The sequence below is a fragment of the Labrus bergylta genome, chromosome 3 (assembly GCF_963930695.1).
Source record: "Labrus bergylta chromosome 3, fLabBer1.1, whole genome shotgun sequence".
Lineage (NCBI taxonomy): Eukaryota > Metazoa > Chordata > Actinopteri > Labriformes > Labridae > Labrus > Labrus bergylta.
Window position 1 is genome coordinate 443,204 of NC_089197.1, and position 17,500 is coordinate 460,703.

The 17,500-nt window shown below is 45.1% G+C and overlaps 1 protein-coding gene across 1 annotated transcript in view; it reads right to left on the reverse strand.

Annotated features, from left to right (window-relative positions):
* pnoca (prepronociceptin a) overlaps window positions 1-8,473 on the reverse strand; it is a 23,906-nt gene extending 15,433 nt beyond the window's left edge. The window contains exon 1 of the mRNA XM_065952406.1: window positions 8,345-8,473. The gene's annotated coding sequence lies outside the window, so the exon portion shown is untranslated. The remainder of the gene's footprint in view (window positions 1-8,344) is intronic.
* Window positions 8,474-17,500: the final 9,027 nt, after the last annotated feature.

A 17,500-nucleotide genomic window follows, 5' to 3' on the forward strand; every position in this document is an offset into this window, starting at 1 on the left:
TTCGTGTCGTCCAGCAGCTCATGACTCACTCGAGCACAAACTTCTCCGACTGCCTGACGCCGTCTTATCAACTGTTTGCACCATTATTTCCTCCATTATTGCCATTCTCCCATCAAGAGCAGGAAGTAAAAAATAAATTACTCTGAGGCCGAGGAGCGACTTAAAGCCGGATTATTCACGCGTGGTTGAACGGAGGAGCAGCAGATATTTTGAAAAAGCTGAGCTGCAGATTATAACGTCTCTTAAATGTAATAACCACAATAATGGCGTGCTCATGTCAGCACGCCGTGTACCTGGCTCTGACGTTTCTGACTAGGGTTGTGTGGCTGCTTTGTTTGTAATAGCAGTCACACTGGAGTCATGCATGTGCAGGACCTGATGCCCTTAGGGTTCATGTTGTATGTCAGTTTGAGCTTCAAGCACCTTTATTTATTCTCAATGAAATAACTGGACAAAATGACTCCTTTGGAAGAAATAAAGTCTCGAACGTTTTGAGTCTAACTTGTTTGTGTTCTTCCTTTTTAAAATGCAAGAAGAGTTCATAGTTTATAAAGAAAAAGATGTCACAAATATGAAGACAAAGGGCAGACTATGGTGTGGACTCTTTGTTTATTTTGTTGTTTTATTATTTAATGGTATGATTTTCTTCATTTTCTAGCATTCTTAGCTTCAGGCTTTTATGCTGTGTCTTTTTTTGGCTAGCAGCATGCCCAGTGTATTTTAATTACTTTAATTCTAAACCTGTTTCTGTACTTGTGACTCCGTTAGCCTTACCATTCACACACCTCTGCCTGTGCTCTGGGATTTCTGATTAAACAGACTTTGTCTTTGTTCTTTGTGTTTTGTGTTTTTGTTTTTGTGTGAATGTGTATGAATGGATGAGTTAATACTGATGGACTCTTCACTCAGCGGCCTCTACCATCAGTGTATGAATGGATGAGTTAATACTGATGGACTCTTTACTCAGCGGCCTCTACCATCAGTGTGTGAATGGATGAGTTAATACTGATGGACTCTTTACTCAGCAGCCTCTACCATCAGCGTGTGAATGGATGAGTTAATACTGATGGACTCTTCACTCAGCGGCCTCTACCATCAGTGTGTGAATGTGTATGAATGGATGAGTTAATACTGATGGATTCTTCACTCAGCGGCCTCTACCATCAGCGTGTGAATGTGTATGAATGGATGAGTTAATACTGATGGACTCTTCACTCAGCGGCCTCTACCATCAGCGTGTGAATGTGTGTGAATGGATGAGTTAATACTGATGGACTCTTTACTCAGCGGCCTCTACCATCAGCGTGTGAATGGATGAGTTAATACTGATGGACTCTTCACTCAGCGGCCTCTACCATCAGTGTGTGAATGGATGAGTTAATACTAATGGACTCTTCACTCAGCGGCCTCTACCATCAGCGTGTGAATGTGTGTGAATGGATGAGTTAATACTGATGGACTCTTCACTCAGCGGCCTCTACCATCAGTGTGTGAATGGATGAGTTAATACTGATGGACTCTTCACTCAGCGGCCTCTACCATCAGCGTGTGAATGTGTATGAATGGATGAGTTAATACTGATGGACTCTTCACTCAGCGGCCTCTACCATCAGTGTATGAATGGATGAGTTAATACTGATGGACTCTTTACTCAGCGGCCTCTACCATCAGTGTATGAATGGATGAGTTAATACTGATGGACTCTTTACTCAGCGGCCTCTACCATCAGTGTATGAATGGATGAGTTAATACTGATGGACTCTTTACTCAGCGGCCTCTACCATCAGTGTATGAATGGATGAGTTAATACTGATGGACTCTTTACTCAGCGACCTCTACCATCAGTGTGTGAATGGATGAGTTAATACTGATGGACTCTTTACTCAGCAGCCTCTACCATCAGCGTGTGAATGGATGAGTTAATACTAATGGACTCTTCACTCAGCGGCCTCTACCATCAGCGTGTGAATGTGTATGAATGGATGAGTTAATACTGATGGACTCTTTACTCAGCGGCCTCTACCATCAGTGTATGAATGGATGAGTTAATACTGATGGACTCTTTACTCAGCAGCCTCTACCATCAGCGTGTGAATGGATGAGTTAATACTGATGGACTCTTTACTCAGCGGCCTCTACCATCAGTGTGTGAATGGATGAGTTAATACTGATGGACTCTTCACTCAGCGGCCTCTACCATCAGCGTGTGAATGGATGAGTTAATACTGATGGACTCTTTACACAGCGGCCTCTACCATCAGTGTGTGAATGGATGAGTTAATACTGATGGACTCTTCACTCAGCGGCCTCTACCATCAGTGTGTGAATGTGTATGAATGGATGAGTTAATACTGACGGACTCTTCACTCAGCGGCCTCTACCATCAGCGTGTGAATGGATGAGTTAATACTGATGGACTCTTTACTCAGCGGCCTCTACCATCAGTGTGTGAATGGATGAGTTAATACTGATGGACTCTTCACTCAGCGGCCTCTACCATCAGCGTGTGAATGTGTATGAATGGATGAGTTAATACTGATGGACTCTTCACTCAGCGGCCTCTACCATCAGCGTGTGAATGGATGAGTTAATACTGATGGACTCTTCACTCAGCGGCCTCTACCATCAGTGTGTGAATGGATGAGTTAATACCGATGGACTCTTCACTCAGCGGCCTCTACCATCAGTGTGTGAATGGATGAGTTAATACCGATGGACTCTTTACTCAGCGGCCTCTACCATCAGTGTGTGAATGGATGAGTTAATACTGATGGACTCTTCACTCAGCGGCCTCTACCATCAGCGTGTGAATGGATGAGTTAATACTGATGGACTCTTTACTCAGCGGCCTCTACCATCAGTGTGTGAATGTGAAGGTTTGACCTGCAGTATAAAAGAGCTGTGAGTCGTCAGAAGACTAGAAAAGTGTTATGTTAGCTCGAGTCCATTTACCATGTGAAGAGATTTTGATGAGATGCTGAATCTGAGTGTGGAGGAGAACAATAAGTGTGCAGTGTTGAAGGAGAGAGAGAGCCCTGCACATGAAAGACAAAGCGTCAAATATTGAATAATTATCTGAGTATATTTATGATGTGGTCTTTGTTAGTTGATGAGTCACGTTGACAGGTAATTAAATGTAACTTCTGCCTGGAGCCACACGGACGATTACTTTATCTGACGGAGCGAGTCACTTTGAGGGACAGCTCGTCTCGGGCCCACTCACATCTCACTGTGTGCTCTTTGTTTGAATATCCATCACTAACTGGGGAAGTGGCAGAGGGGACACTGATGGGACACATTTCAACACAGGCGGTCTATATTACTGATCTCATCTATATATTAACTGAGTCAGGTCCAACCTGAGGGATCTACCTGCTGATATATATGACCTTTACCCTCTCAGCCCCCCCTCCCCATCAGGCCCCCTAAAGGAATTGTCTTTTCTCCTTTTCTCTTCACTACCTTCACTTCAGACTTCCTGTACACCTCTGAGTCATGTGATCTTCAAAAACACTCCAATGACATCACAGTTATTGTGGAGGTTATTGAAGATGGAGAGGAGGAGTATGAGAGCCCGGTGGAGCAGTGTGGACACAGGAGAAGGTGGTGGACCTCAGAAGGAACCTCTGTGTGTGTGTGTGTGTGTGTGTGTGTGTGTGTGTGTGTGTGTGTGTGTGTGTGTGTGTGTGTGTGTGTGAGTGTGTGTGTGTGTGCAGAGTGGGCGTTACAGGGTTTCTGAGGCCAGAGGAAACCTTCCCGAGTCAGCTGGACTGTGTGTGACGTCGCTGCAGAGCCATTACAGTCAGACACGCTGAGCTAAATCAATTTATCCTCTCAATGCATCTAATCAGCTCTGGCCCATTAAAGGTAGGGAGGCGTGCTCACACACACACACACACACACACACACAGTGTCAGAGCCTCATATACCCTGCTGTAATATTTTACATTTCATCCACCTGCACTAATCAGTGTCTCTATCCTCCCCCCTCGTCTCTGTCTTATATCTCACAGCCTATAGGCCTCTGCTGAACACAGGTGTGACTGATATCAAAATAACCCAGGTGTGCCTCTGAAACACATAAACAGGAGCCATCAATCCTCTCATTACACCATCCTGCTTCCACATGTCAAACACTCTAATGGTGTATTGAATTCTCTTTTGTTACCAGCTTTTCTTCAGACTGAAAAAGTCAACCTTTACACGAGGCGGGATATTCATCATCTCGTCTGCAATGTGTGACGCACGGAGGAGGCTTGGCTAGGACAATTGGTCACGCCCCTGATCCGCCATCAGAGGTATTAACAGAGACGCGTCAGGGGCGAGACGGTGGCAACGCGTTACATCATAGCCTGCAAGATGGATCAGCGCTGTGTGGAGCCGCTTGAAAGCTTCTAGATGATCTCAGGAGGACTACTCCTGTTCACACATGCACCTCACAGCAGGGGGGGGGGGGGGGGGTCACCTGAGTGAAGCGGTGACGTAAAAAGAACAATGGGAAGTGGTGGACGAAGCAACAGAGTCCTGTATTCGACTAGTATGAGAATATTTGTCTTGAAGATGTTTTCAGTCAGTAGAGGAAGTGTGCCTGGTAAAAAGAAAAGTGTAAGAAAAAAAACACTTTTAAAACATGTTTCATCTCTTTGTTCTATCATATGTTTTGTCATAAAACACATCTCATTGGCTGAAGTGTGGTTGGTGGTGGGTCCTGAGGCTAAACCAGTAACTGCTGGTCCAGGTAATAGATGTTTATGTGTTAAACAGTTTCAGGGGGGGATTGTGGTCAGTGATGCATCACGTCAGGATCTGCTCTGTGGACAGCATCCTTTAACCCCGGCAGCTAATAGAAGTCCTGTTCTCCTTTGATATGAGAGCAAAGACATAAAAAGAGGATGACCCCGGGGTCAGCTGGGAGACACGAGGGACGAGCACAAAAGGAGGGACGGAGACCCTGCTGTGTGAGCAGCATTGTGTCCCTGGATTAGCTCAGAGCTGTGTTTGGTGAGACCCGTCAGCCAGCCCTCCTCCCAACCTTCATCCACTCATCCAGTATCTAACCTTCATCCACTCATCCAGTATCTAACCTTCATCCACTCATCCAGTATCTAACCTTCATCCACTCATCCAGTATTCTCTTCACGTGAGGATCACATATCAGGATGTTGAAGAAGGCTTTTTGTATTTGTGCATATAAACATCATATCCTGTTTTTAGATATCATGATAAACACTTATCCGGATTTTAAGAATCCTGATTTTTCTTCTTGGAGAACTCTGAAAGAAAACTGTTTCATGTGAACGCCTCACCCCGGATCCTGACAGCTGACGACTCTGGCACCGCCTCAGCAGAACAAACAAGATGGCGGCAACCATAGCATCTCGCAACATCTAGCAACTCACTGTCGCCTTCTTCTCCTCGTGCTGGAAATGATGTGGAGATGCCATATCTGCAACCCCATGTTGGCGTTCAAAAGTCCTGAACACTCAGTGGTCTCATGATTCTCAGATTTATAAATCACAGCCGTTTGTGTTGAAAAAAATAAACGTTTTTAGTCGTTAAATGGATGAATTCATCGTCTTTTAACGACAATCTGAACGGACCAGATGCACAAACAGGACCCCCACAGGTCCTGTTTGTGCATGTATCTGTGTGTGTGAGTCTCTCTATGACTGAGTGTAAACCAGAGTTTACCCTCAGGGATTAATAAATCATAAATTAAATAATAAATGTTGGAGGGCGACACCACTGGAGGTATTTTCTGCCAGGTAAAAAAACCTTGGCTGAATATTCAGTCTACTTTGACTTTGATCTTCTTACAGGTATTTAAACACTCGTCTCATGTTTCATCTTCCCCTGGTCTACATCTCTCAGCCGGAACACGATGACGCTGCAGGACCAACACTTAAATCCACTGAGATCTCAAACACACAAATCTACAAAAACCTCTGTGCAGGATGCCTCTAAACATGTTTCACCTGCAGCCCGTAGCACGACCCCTGTGGAGGGGAGCGTTTTGTCTCTTCACTTCAAGGTTAAATGAAAAGTGGCCCGAGGCTGAACACAAAGTAAATGTTAATTATTAGACGTCAAAGAAAAGAGAGATGGCTAATCTCAAAGTTTATTAACTCCATTAATGTTTCACATCAACGCCTGAAGGCAGAGTGAGAATCATTCACCACGCAGGGCCAATGCGGATCAACAAAGAAACCACCATTAAAATAAAAAATAAGGTTCTCTCTTTGAGCTTCATTCTTACACAAGGTCTCATATCCTCCTCTTCTTCAGTGTAAATAAGTCTCAGAGCTCCTCAAAACATGTGTGTGAAGTTTCTAGTTCTAAATCCACTCTGATCCTGTATTTGATCATGTCTATAAACCCCTCTATTTCAGCCCTGCTCAGAACAGGCTGTTTCTGTGTCTGTACCTTTAAATATGTAAATGAGCTGTGTCTGACCACACCCCCTCTCTGGAGGGGCTCGGGTGTACACGGTCTTTCTCGCTCCATGTCCTATTGTTTACGGTGAGAAGTCAGACTCAGAGGGCAGAACAAACACCTAGCTGTGGGAGTGTCACCCACCTGGGGGAGGGGCTACTGCCCTTTGTGATGTCATGAAGGGAAAATCTCCAAACGGCCTGTTTGAGCACACATTTTCTGAAAAGTGGAGCAGGCAGAAGACCGCCCCTCTCTTTGTGTATCCCTTCATGTACTGGGTCTGTCAGGGACTTCAATGTTTTTGATTTCACATTACATGATTTAAAACTTTGCTGCTCAGTCACTTCCTGTCAGCACCTCTAGTCACTTCCTGTCAGCACCTCTGGTCACTTCCTGTCAGCACTTGTGCTCTGCCTCTAGTCACTTCCTGTCAGCACCTCTAGTCATTTTCTGTCAGCACCTCTGGTCACTTCCTGTCACCACCTCTGGTCACTTCATATCAGCACCTCCAGTCACTTCCTGTCACACCTGTTTGTCCGATCAGACTGAAAGTTTGTATGTTTGTACTTCCTGTCGTTGTCTCCTCACTCCTCGTGTTGTTGTGACTCTCTGATGTTCGTCTCTTTGGAGAAAAGCGTCTGATGAATGACTTGTAGAGATCACGCTGTAGTTTAAGTGTTCCTTTAATGTGACGGTCTCTACATGTCTGAAAACCTGGAGAATCACTCGGACATGAACCAACAGGGAGCGATGAAGCTTTCTGTGTCTTTAACTACAAAGAAGCCTCAAGAGCTCAGCAGTAAATCAGGCCGTAATGATCGATGACTAATCACTTTGAACGATTTACAACCTTTTCCCTTAAGCCAACGATCTGTACGAACAAACCAACTGATGGAGGGCAGTCTGCTTCACCTGCTGCGTTCATCACACGCTGCATAAAAGCAGTTATCAGAGGACTGATCAGAAACCAGAGTGACCCTCGCTCCCTCCGTCACCAAGGTCAACAGCAGGAAGCCACTGTTGCAGGCGTCACTGAGTCGTGATGACCTCAAAGGGCAGGAGGTCACAGGACGCTGACAAAAGCTGCAAAAAACCACCCAAAAGGTCTAAACATCAAGCGAGGACCATGCACCTGTGACGGAGGGACAGAAACTCACATCTCTAATATCTCATCACACTTCAAATGAGGCTCGTTCACAAGTCCAGACTAACATCTGACTTCATTATTATTCAAATGCTGCTGATTGACGGCACTGCAAGAAAAATCTTGTTTGTTCTGCATTGGAAGCTTTTGTTTTCTCATTAAATGAAGTCCAGGCTTCATTGTTCTCCAGTCATCTCATAAGTGTAACAACACATGTCTGACTTTAAAGGAGAAATCTAAAAAGAAAGGCACATCCCTCAATGGGTGCTGGATCCAAAAAGAAAAACAAAGGAGATCCTCAAACCAAGAAGTCTCAGACTAAGGAGGAGCATGTTGGCTTCAGACGTTATCAATGAATCCCTCCATCCGGAGCTTTTTGGTTTCTTTTTCTTTGACTTGGATCGAGACACTTATACAAAATTATGAAAACAGATTTAAAAGCTGATAATGACTAAAACAAACCACTATGAGATGAAGATTAGCAGATCAACCTGTAAAGAGGAAAGTGTGACCACCTTCATGTTTAAAATCTCTTTGCAGACCTTTTACAATGTAAAACATCAAATGGTTTTAAATATTTAGCAAAATTTGAAGCAACGAGTAGATTTGAAAACAAATCCGATTTTTGACTTTTACAGAATTGAGACTCAGATGTTTCTTTCTTTTCCCTGACATCACTTCTTTGACATGATGTAAGAAATCTGTCTAAAAAGTCAGAGGTCAACCCCCCCCCCCCCCCCGCCTCCTTTCTATGCAGGGTCTCCTTACCTGTGTCGGGCTGAGATTGCGGGTGCCTGTAGGGGTCCCTCGGGTGCAGCTTGAGCTTTCTCAGGATACGTTTCCTTCTCTCAGTCTCTGCGTGGTTTTTCTGGCTACGTGGAGGCTGGAGGCAGCCGCTCTTATAGAGTCCCAACCCCCCCTCCTCTTCCTCCCCCTTCAACCTCCCCCTCCCTCCCACTCTCCTTCTCTCTTCCAAAACTCCCCCCTTCACCAAAGAGAGAGAGGAGGACGGGGGAGGAGAGAAAAGAAGAAGAGGAGGGAGACGAGGAGAAAAGAGAAGAAGAACGAGGAGTGCAGAAATCTTCTTATAGCGATGTTTGAGTTTTTGCTTTGATTTATACGTCATTACATTTAAATCGTTTTTTACTGAATTAAAACCGAAACAAAAAAGATTCATTCGGTCTGTTGTAAACGCAACAGACCGAACCCTAAGAGACAGAAAGGACAGAAAGCAAGGAAATGAATGTTGTCTGGTTTATAATGCAACGAGTTCTTCTTTTACAAAGTTTCAAAACAAGAACAAAGACGTTTCCTCTCCTCTCATCTCCTCTCCTCCCGTCTCCTCTCCTCTCGTCTCCTCTCCTCTCGTCTCCTCTCGTCTAGTCTCGTCTCGTCTCGTCTCATTTTTTTATTGTGTCCTCTCCTCTCGTTTTCTCGTGTCCTCTCCTCCCTCCTCCTCTCGTCTCGTCTCGTCTCATCTCGTCTCCTCTCCACTTGTCTCCTCTCCTCTCATTTTTTATTGTGTCCTCTCCTCTCATCTTGTCTCGTTTCCTCTCATCTTGTCTTGTCTCCTCTCATCTCGTCTCATCTCGTCTCGTCTCCTCCCTCCTCCTCTCGTCTCCTCTCCTCCCTCCTCCTCTCGTCTCCTCTTGTTTCCTTTTCTTGTCTGTTATCAGAGTTTGCTGAAGTCAAAGTGAGGTCACGAGTTAAAAAGGTTGTGTCCCACTGCTTTAAAATCAATCTGTCTCTTTATTCTATATGATTTATTTCATATTTAAAACCTTCATCAGCCGGAGCGTTTTTCCGGCGTTTTTTAATGCTGAGAAAATGATTTTTTAATCATTGGTCTGACAGATGTGTAGATTGTGTCTGCTGTGGTGGTCTGACAGATGTGTAGATTGTAGCTGTGGTGGTCTGACAGATGTGTAGATTGTGTCTGCTGTGGTGGTCTGACAGATGTGTAGATTGTGGTTGCTGTGGTGGTCTGACAGATGTGTAGATTGTAGCTGTGGTGCTCTTACAGATGTGTAGATTGTAGTTGCTGTGGTGGTCTGACAGATGTGTAGCTTGTGGTGGTCTGACAGATGTGTAGATTGTAGTTGCTGTGGCGGTCTGACAGATGTGTAGATTGTAGTTGCTGTGGTGGTCTGACAGATGTGTAGATTGTAGTTACTGTGGTGGTCTGACAGATGTGTAGATTGTAGTTGCTGTGGCGGTCTGACAGATGTGTAGATTGTGTCTGCTGTGGCGGTCTGACAGATGTGTAGATTGTAGTTGCTGTGGTGCTCTTACAGATGTGTAGATTGTAGTTGCTGTGGTGGTCTGACAGATGTGTAGATTGTAGTTGCTGTGGTGGTCTGACAGATGTGTCGATTGTGGTGGTCTGACAGATGTGTAGATTGTAGCTGCTGTGGTGGTCTGACAGATGTATAGATTGTGGTTTCTGTGGTGGTCTGACAGATGTGTAGATTGTGGTGGTCTGACAGATGTGTAGATTGTAGTTGCTGTGGTGGTCTGACAGATGTGTAGATTGTAGCTGCTGTGGTGGTCTGACAGGTGTGTAGATTGTGGTTGCTGTGGTGGTCTGACAGATGTGTAGATTGTAGCTGCTGTGGTGGTCTGACAGATGTGTAGATTGTAGCTGTGGTGGTCTGACAGATGTGTAGATTGTGGTGGTCTGACAGATGTGTAGATTGTAGCTGCTGTGGTGGTCTGACAGATGTGTAGATTGTGGTGGTCTGACAGATGTGTAGATTGTGGTGGTCTGACAGATGTGTAGATTGTAGCTGCTGTGGTGGTCTGACAGATGTGTAGATTGTGGTGGTCTGACAGATGTGTAGATTGTGGTGGTCTGACAGATGTGTAGATTGTAGTTGCTGTGGCGGTCTGACAGATGTGTAGATTGTAGTTGCTGTGGTGGTCTGACAGATGTGTAGATTGTGGTTGCTGTGGTGGTCTGACAGATGTGTAGATTGTGTCTGCTGTGGTGGTCTGACAGATGTGTAGATTGTGTCTTCTGTGGTGGTCTGACAGATGTGTAGATTGTGGTTGCTGTGGTGGTCTGACAGATGTGTAGATTGTGGTTGCTGTGGTGGTCTGACAGATGTGTAGATTGTAGCTGTGGTGGTCTGATAGATGTGTAGATTGTAGTTACTGTGGTGGTCTGACAGATGTGTAGATTGTAGCTGTGGTGGTCTGATAGATGTGTAGATTGTAGTTACTGTGGTGGTCTGACAGATGTGTAGATTGTAGTTGCTGTGGCGGTCTGACAGATGTGTCGATTGTGGTGGTCTGACAGATGTGTAGATTGTGGTGGTCTGACAGATGTGTAGATTGTAGCTGCTGTGGTGGTCTGACAGATGTGTAGATTGTGGTTGCTGTGGTGGTCTGACAGATGTGTAGATTGTGGTGGTCTGACAGATGTGTAGATTGTGGTGGTCTGACAGATGTGTAGATTGTAGTTGCTGTGGTGGTCTGACAGATGTGTAGATTGTGGTTGCTGTGGTGGTCTGACAGATGTGTAGATTGTGTCTGCTGTGGTGGTCTGACAGATGTGTAGATTGTGTCTTCTGTGGTGGTCTGACAGATGTGTAGATTGTGGTTGCTGTGGTGGTCTGACAGATGTGTAGATTGTGGTTGCTGTGGTGGTCTGACAGATGTGTAGATTGTAGCTGTGGTGGTCTGATAGATGTGTAGATTGTAGTTACTGTGGTGGTCTGACAGATGTGTAGATTGTAGCTGTGGTGGTCTGATAGATGTGTAGATTGTAGTTACTGTGGTGGTCTGACAGATGTGTAGATTGTAGTTGCTGTGGCGGTCTGACAGATGTGTCGATTGTGGTGGTCTGACAGATGTGTAGATTGTGGTGGTCTGACAGATGTGTAGATTGTAGCTGCTGTGGTGGTCTGACAGATGTGTAGATTGTGGTTGCTGTGGTGGTCTGACAGATGTGTAGATTGTAGCTGCTGTGGTGGTCTGACAGATGTGTAGATTGTAGCTGTGTTGGTCTGACAGATGTGTAGATTGTGGTGGTCTGACAGATGTGTAGATTGTAGTTGCTGTGGCGGTCTGACAGATGTGTAGATTGTAGCTGCTGTGGTGGTCTGACAGATGTGTAGATTGTGGTGGTCTGACAGATGTGTAGATTGTAGCTGCTGTGGCGGTCTGACAGATGTGTAGATTGTAGCTGCTGTGGTGGTCTGACAGGTGTGTAGATTGTGGTGGTCTGACAGATGTGTAGATTGTGGTGGTCTGACAGATGTGTAGATTGTGTCTGCTGTGGTGGTCTGACAGATGTGTAGATTGTGTAGATTGTGGTGGTCTGACAGATGTGTAGATTGTGGTTGCTGTGGTGGTCTGACAGATGTGTAGATTGTGGTGGTCTGACAGATGTGTAGATTGTGTCTTCTGTGGTGGTCTGACAGATATGTAGATTGTGGTTGCTGTGGTGGTCTGACAGATGTGTAGATTGTGGTTGCTGTGGTGGTCTGACAGATGTGTAGATTGTAGCTGTGGTGGTCTGATAGATGTGTAGATTGTAGTTACTGTGGTGGTCTGACAGATGTGTAGATTGTAGTTGCTGTGGCGGTCTGACAGATGTGTCGATTGTGGTGGTCTGACAGATGTGTAGATTGTGGTGGTCTGACAGATGTGTAGATTGTGGTGGTCTGACAGATGTGTAGATTGTAGCTGCTGTGGTGGTCTGACAGATGTGTAGATTGTGGTTGCTGTGGTGGTCTGACAGATGTGTAGATTGTAGCTGCTGTGGTGGTCTGACAGATGTGTAGATTGTGTCTGCTGTGGTGGTCTGACAGATGTGTAGATTGTGTCTGCTGTGGTGGTCTGACAGATGTGTAGATTGTGGTTGCTGTGGTGGTCTGACAGATGTGTAGATTGTGTCTGCTGTGGTGGTCTGACAGATGTGTAGATTGTGGTTGCTGTGGTGGTCCGACAGATGTGTAGATTGTAGCTGTGGTGGTCTGACAGATGTGTAGATTGTGACTGCTGTGGTGGTCTGACAGATGTATTTGTCTATGGGGATAAAAACATATATACATATAACTGCTGACTGAAGCTGGGACGTCATTATCTCGGATTTCATTCCACCCGCCGTTACCCCCAAAACGAAATGTTGCGTGCACCAAAGCCTGCTGATCCCTGATTGGTCAGAAGTACTCAGACTACATAACAGAAACAGAAAGCAGCCTCCTGTGTGGTTACATATACTCTTACATCCTAAGATAGAAAATGTCATCTTTCTGTCGGAGGGGCTGAGGAGAGGTTGGAGGACATGTGACTGTCACTCCTCCTCCATGTTGTGGGAGTGACAGTCACATGTCCTCCAACCTCTCCTCAGGCGGTGGCAGGACTGTATTACTGTCACTCGGCTCAGAAATAAAATTATTGCTGGAAACAAAAGAATCACGCAGCGCCATGAGCTCCACACTTTCTAATTATGCTCTCATTAAGGAGAGGATGCATTCTGTTTCTCTCTGATTAGGCCGACTTCACTTTGGTGATTTCCAATGATGTACGACAAAACTCATATAATACACCAGGAACTCTCCGGATAGAGACGCCACGTTGAGGAAAGATCCAGCACATCCTGAAAGCTGATACACATGTGATAAATCAGTCTGTTTGTATTGACTGTGAATACCGGATCACACAGCTTTTACGTACACATAAGAAGACCATCTGGGGGCACCTGTGGCCTAGTGGTTGGTGTTGTTCCATGTGTAGATGGTGGGGTCCACAGGGGTGGGCGACCTGTGTTCGGGTCCGGCCTGTTTCTCGCCAAGTGTTCCCTGCACAAGGCGGTTAAATTAAAAACACATGTTGGATCCTGGGGATCTTAGAGATATCATCTAATGAGGGTTATGATTCTACACCTTATATTTAAGTTTGAGTAGATCATTTTGAGAGAAAGACGATGCAGGGTCCTGAAAGAGGTTTTATGATGCGATGATTCCTCGAGAGGATTCACGTCAAGCTGCTTGTGAGTATTTCTGGAGTATTTCCTGTCTCACTTTGTTTGGTTACCTTTAAGTCAACAGAGGTTTTCTGAGATTGCATCTGAAAACTGCAGGAGGGTCGCCACACACACACACACACACACACACACACACACACACACACACACACACACACACCCACACACACACACACACACACACACACACACACACACACACACACCCTAACAGACACAACAGACAAACAATCTCGTTTTTTCTAAAGAGCCCGTTTGAAGCGTTGTCTCTCTCTCTCAGTCAGACTGATACCATTCTCCTCTGTTTATGAAGAGTCAGGGAGAGAGCGAGCTTAGCTTAGCATTATGAATCCAAACTGAGGGAAACATCTGGACGTATCAAGATGTCTCATACTTTCTACTGAAGCAGCAGAGAGGAACTTTTATTGGAGTCCATTTTTGCAGCTTTTGATTACCAAGAAACCTTCAATGATGAGAAATAAAGCAAAACAACAGTTCCTCTGGTGTCCACTGGAGGCAGTGCTGCAGTGAGTCAGTCCTCATGTACTATATGTAAATATGTGAAGCAGAATGAAGCCCTGTGATTGGTCTATATTTCCCTCTCCTGGCTCACAGCACGGTAATCACAGAGTCTGACCACAACAAGAAGACAAACTTCTGTGAAGGCGAGGCTAACTGTTAGCCTGAGCTAACAATGCTAACAAGTTAAACATTCATCTCCTCTGATGACTCCTCTCTCTTCTATGAAATAATTACATTTTTATTAACTGTTGCTCGATATTAATCAGCTCCAACTCTAACGTAAAGCACAATGTCTCAGTTGCCATGGTTTCAGCAGAGAATGTGGCGGAATCAGAAACTAGCGATAATAACTAGCATCAAAATCACACTTCCAACTAGCATTTGTAGGCTTAGTATTGCAGAGCTATGCAGACATACCAATGCACAAATGTAGCGCTCACAAGGCGTTGAGTGGATGTAGAAGTGTAAACCAGGCTTAAGTTGGTTCAGCGGGCGCTACATGTGCGGGGGCTTCAGCCATCAGCTTGGACTCTCAGTCATGGCACCTGTGCACATTATGTGAATGTTTCCTGTCTCTGTCCTATCAAAATAAAGGTACAATATGTACAGTTTTATTAGAATTGTACACTAATTTAAACTAATTAAAAATGGACTGAAACCTATATTCTTTTGTTCCCTTCTGACACCATCTCAAATATTTCCAACAGTTATCAAAGCCGGAGAAATCCTTCATTTTAGAGTTGAAACAGGACGTGTCTTGTCGCGGTGGTCGCCATGACAGACAGAATGTTTATCGTTGCCGTGGAAACACCAGATGCTACATCAAACACCGCTGCATAAGCAAGCGTGAGCTGCTGCTGAAAACTGTCGTTCTGTTGCTGTTTGAGCTGCTGTGATAAAAACGTCATGTAGATTATACTCGGATACATTAGCTCGTCTGTAAACATATTGTCTTCTCAGGTCGGTTTCACCCGGTCGTCATGACTACGGTCAACTCAAGAGGTCGTTTTCATCGGGGGGAGGGGGGGTGTGGCAGAGAGAATCACTCCGCCAGCCTCGACGTCATCTTTAGTTATTGTTTTGATTGAGCTGGTGGTGGAGTTTACATTCTGTGTGTTTAAAGTATCCTTCTACCTCGTAACCCTCCCTCGGCTATCGTTCAGACACGCGGGCTGTGGGCCAGTAAAGACGGCCCTCCAGAGGTCAATAGGCCATTATTGTGTTTGTCTCTGGTCAGTGGTTCATTAGCAGATAGGCATCAGACGAGAGACAGCAGCTTTGTCAAGTAATCCAGAAGGCCGTCCCGTAATCACGACGTCACAGCTTCAGAGACCATTTGTCTTAATTTGTGTCCAGCACTGAGTCAGATCACGAAGCAAAATACTAAACGTCGGTCCAGAGTCAGAAGAGTTCTGACCGTAAACAGCTGGAAGGAAATGAAATTGTTGATGCGGAGCAGCCATGAGAGTAATGATTGCATCGTGCAGCGTGCTTTAAGGAGCAGACGGACTGCTTTATCAGTACTCGTGTAATTACTTTTTTAAGTCATGAACAATACATTTCCTGTCGCTGCTCAGAGAAAAGATGATGAACAGAGTTGTAATTAACACTGATGGACAGTGGCGGTGGTGGCGGCTGGCTTTTCAGACATGGGCTGGAAGAATTACATAATTTGACTTGACTCATCTCAGCCGAACTCGGATCAGATAATATGGAATCAACTGTCACACAAATTAAATTAACAGGCTGCAGATAATGAGCACAGAGACAGTCATGGGATGTGTCTCTCCTTCAGTTTAAAGTTACACTCCTCTCCATCTTCAGACTCAAAAACAAAACAAAGGAGAACACCACACGTCAGAGTGCCGTGATGAAGGTCTGCAGAGCGGACTTCTTCTCCTTGCCTCGTCCGGCGCTGATTACACACGCTGCTGCTGTGGCAATCTGAAAAGAGACACAAGATGAGAAATGAGCAATTAGCTTGTATTGTGGAGCCGACTGCAGCTAGTTGATTGCTAATTCCCAGGACCATGAGAGTGGCATGGCACAATAAAGACTGTTAGAGAAAGACGTGGAGACAGTTAGAGAAAGACGTGGAGACAGTTAGAGAAAGACGTGGAGACAGTTACAGAAAGACGTGGAGGCTGTTAGTGAAAGACGTGGAGACAGTTACAGAAAGACGTGGAGGCTGTTAGTGAAAGACGTGGAGACAGTTAGAGAAAGACGTGGAGACAGTTACAGAAAGACGTGGAGACAGTTAGTGAAAGACGTGGAGACAGTTACAGAAAGACGTGGAGACAGTTAGAGAAAGACGTGGAGACAGTTAGAGAAAGACGTGGAGACAGTTACAGAAAGACGAGGAGGCTGTTAGTGAAAGACGTGGAGACAGTTAGAGAAAGACGTGGAGACAGTTACAGAAAGACGTGGAGACAGTTAGTGAAAGACGTGGAGACAGTTACAGAAAGACGTGGAGACAGTTAGAGAAAGACGTGGAGACAGTTAGAGAAAGACGTGGAGACAGTTACAGAAAGACGAGGAGGCTGTTAGTGAAAGACGTGGAGACAGTTAGAGAAAGACGTGGAGACAGTTACAGAAAGACGTGGAGACAGTTAGTGAAAGACGTGGAGACAGTTACAGAAAGACGTGGAGACAGTTAGAGAAAGACGTGGAGTCAGTTAGAGAAAGACGTGGAGACAGTTAGAGAAAGACGTGGAGACAGTTAGTGAAAGACGTGGAGACAGTTAGAGAAAGACGTGGAGACAGTTAGAGAAAGACGTGGAGACAGTTAGTGAAAGACGTGGAGACAGTTAGAGAAAGATGTGGAGACAGTTACAGAAAGACGTGGAGACAGTTACAGAAAGACGTGGAGACAGTTAGAGAAAGACGTGGAGGCTGTTAGTGAAAGACGTGGAGACAGTTAGAGAAAGACGTGGAGACAGTTAGAGAAAGACGTGGAGACAGTTACAGAAAGACGTGGAGACAGTTACAGAAAGACGTGGAGACAGTTAGTGAAAGACGTGGAGACAGTTAGAGAAAGACGTGGAGACAGTTACTGAAAGACGTGGAGACAGTTAGAGAAAGACGTGGAGACAGTTAGAGAAAGACGTGGAGACAGTTACAGAAAGACGTGGAGAGCGTTACAGAAAGACGTGGAGACGTCTTTTTGTCTGATCTGAGAAAACATCAAATGAATGGATGTCATTAATGAAACACTCGTTAAGACTTTAGAGGGAAATGGCTGAAAGTTAAACAGTCAATTAGACAGAACCTCATCAGACGCTAATTATAGCCCGAACCAAAACAACAGGACGAGAATAAATAACGTCATTTTTATTTATTATTGGACAGGGACTCGTAAACGATCAACACCACAACAATACAGGTAATACACACACACACACACACACACA